The sequence below is a fragment of the Hyaena hyaena genome, unplaced genomic scaffold, assembly GCF_003009895.1.
Source record: "Hyaena hyaena isolate Hyena2069 unplaced genomic scaffold, ASM300989v1 scaffold_1503, whole genome shotgun sequence".
Classification (NCBI taxonomy): Eukaryota; Metazoa; Chordata; class Mammalia; order Carnivora; family Hyaenidae; genus Hyaena; species Hyaena hyaena.
Window position 1 is genome coordinate 66,771 of NW_024082139.1, and position 3,035 is coordinate 69,805.

A 3,035-nucleotide genomic window follows, 5' to 3' on the forward strand; every position below is an offset into this window, starting at 1 on the left:
AAGTAATCTTGAAATTGTCTTTGTATATCTACCATATAGGAGTTGTTCAATACGCATTTGCCTTTAACTCATAATTTAAGATACAGAATAGAGGCTGCAAAATCTTTGCAAGGCTGTATATTTTTAAAGAAAGCCTTTATTCCTTCATGAAACAAAATAGCCAATTATGATAATCTTTCTATAATGGTGACTCTAGTTTTTAAGAGTCTAGTTTAAGAATTTGGGAGCCTCTTGGAGATTAATCTCCGAGATAATCTTTGCTTCTATCCTAGAAATGAGTCCTGCAATTCTATGATCAATGAAGGAAACTATAAGCAAATATTTAAATAAGTTAAAGCTAGTTTTCTGTGATTAAGAAATTAAAGATCTCTACTTTATCATCATTAGTTGACTTCCAAGGCAACTGTGGCAATGTGCTTGATAGGTGTGACTTAAATGTTAAGCTTTAGTTGCAAGAGGGAACATGCCTATATCTGACTTCTCTGGCATCTCCTCATCTCCTATGATGTAAATCTGAGCTAATGACTTTTCCTGTTGTAAGTAGTGGTAACCTCTCCTACAGATGAGTCAAGTCAAAAATTGAGGTGAAGCTTTGTGTACCAACAATGCTTTGAATTTTGAGTTAAGCCTTCAGCTCAACTTATCTGACCACCTCCTCTTGACCAGGGTTCTCTAGGTTACAGTTCTGTGCCTACAGCGAGATTCCTAATTAATCTCAACACCAAGGAAATGGCTTATATCCTACAGAGAAGAGCAACCTCAAAATTCCCAGGCTTTTCTGGGATTTTGATAATATTTATCCTGTGAATGTGTAGCCTCTTCTAAGGAAACATGTTATAGTAAGTTTTCTACTCTAAGGAAGAATTAATAAACTAGATGAAACATCCCAGTGTGAGGAGGTTCTTTTTCTGATACAAGTGTAGATCCTAGTAAGCATTGACTTTAATAAAAGTTGTGTAGAATTTGAGGAGAAGAAATAATTTTAACTTCCAATATTTAAAGTGTTCTGGCCACGAGGCACCTGGGTGGCTCAGTCAGTTAAGGGTCTGACTCTTGATTTCGGCTCAGGTTGTGATCTCACAGTCTTCAGATTGAGCCCCTTGTTGGGCCCTGAGCTGGGCATGGAGCCTACTTAAGATTCTCTTTCTCTGTCTCCCTTTGCCCTTCCCTCTTTCTCTCAAAAAAGAAAAGAAAAATAAGTGTTCTTACAGCCAACTAAGGTAATATCAATTTAAGATAATGATAGCAGATTCTTAGGTGGAAAACAAACTAATGCAAATGACTATTAGCTCAATACTCACAAAATTGTAATAGTAATTTTTGTAATTTTTCAAATAGTTGTGACGTAGAATTAAAGAATCTAATGTTTATATAGTACCTCTAGTGAAGTTTAAGTTCTTGGAAAAATTAAAATGGTTTGACAACGTGGCTTAAAAACAGCTATATTATCTTCTCTTTGATCTTTTACAGTGTGAAATATAGTGGTAGTGTAACATTCAGTTTTATGTAAGATCATGAAAATGCAAATCTATTTGTAACTAAAATGACATTTTAAAAGATTTATCCCTTGTAAACCTGAGGCAGTGCTGCATGTAGACTTAGTTATTGTATATAAACTAACTCAAAATGTGTATATCAATTTCTCAAACAGTTTCTGTGATTGTGGTGCTCTGTAATTATAAGCCCCAATGGATTTCAGTACTTTAGACCAATACTGAGTAAAGATAATAAATGAGTCATTTTTGGTTACCCAAGTCTTTTGTTGACAATACAGCTCCTATGAAGATTATAATTCATAAGAAGGAAATTCTAATGTAACTAAGCCTAGTTTTATTTATATATGCTGTCTGTATAATTCTTATTGATGCTTCCATAACACTCCCATTAAGATGAAAGCATAAGAGATTATTTTATATATTTCATACTGATGAAATTAATACACTGTCATCTGAATCCATCTATACACATTTGTTAAAATCTATTAACATAATTAAAAGATAATAAGAATGTTGAAAATCTATACCCAGAAGAAAAATTAACCTTGTGTAACCAGTCTGCTCTTCAGAAGAAGCATTAAAAAGTTATTCTTTACATATGCCTAGATGCAAAACTACTTGCTATGAGTGAGTTAACTCACTTCACTTTGGCATGACCCAGAATAAGTTTTGATAAAAAGTTAGGTATTCTTGGAAAAACTAGATATCCTTATAATTTTTCTCACTTGTTTTGTGCTTATTTATTGTCCTTCTAAACCTAGTCTCTAATCGTTCCTCAAGATCATAACCCAATCACTTATGTGTACATATTTATATAATAAACAGTGTTGTTTGACAACTCTTTTTATGTTTTATTTATTTTTGAGACAGAGAGAGAGACAGCATGAGAGGACAAGGGGTAGAGAGAGAGAGAGAGACATAGAATCTGAAACAGCCTCCAGTCTCTGAGCTGTCAGCACAGAGCCCAATGTGGGGCTCAAGCCCACAAACTGTGAGATCATGACTTGAGCCGAAGTCAGACATTTAACTGACTGAGCCACCCACATGCTTCTTGACAACACTTTTTTTTTTTAATTTTTAAAAATGTTTTATTTCAGAGAGAGAGAGAAAGAGAGAGAGAGTGTGTGAGCAGGGGAGGGTCAGAGAGAGGGTAAACACAGACTCTGAAGCAAGCTCCTGGCTCTGAGCTGTCAGCACAGAGCCCAAACCGGGACTCGAACCCACAGACTGTGAGATCATAACCTGAGCCGAGGTCGGATGCTTAACTGGCTTAGCCACCCAAGTGCCCTGACAACTCTTTTTGATACTTAATACCCTCCTTAAATTTAGGCTCCAAGTTCAGAATAATAAAACAATTAGTTAGAGGCTTACACGAAAACCATGTTTAGTATTCCCAATATGGTCAACTAAGGAGCTCCAAGATTGATTCTCTCCCTTAGAAGAGGAGAATTAATAGAAATAAGTATGCATGTGTTATCTTCATCTCTTAATTAGCTTAATATTTCTGCAAAGGTTCTCCTATTTAAGCTAAAAGAAGAT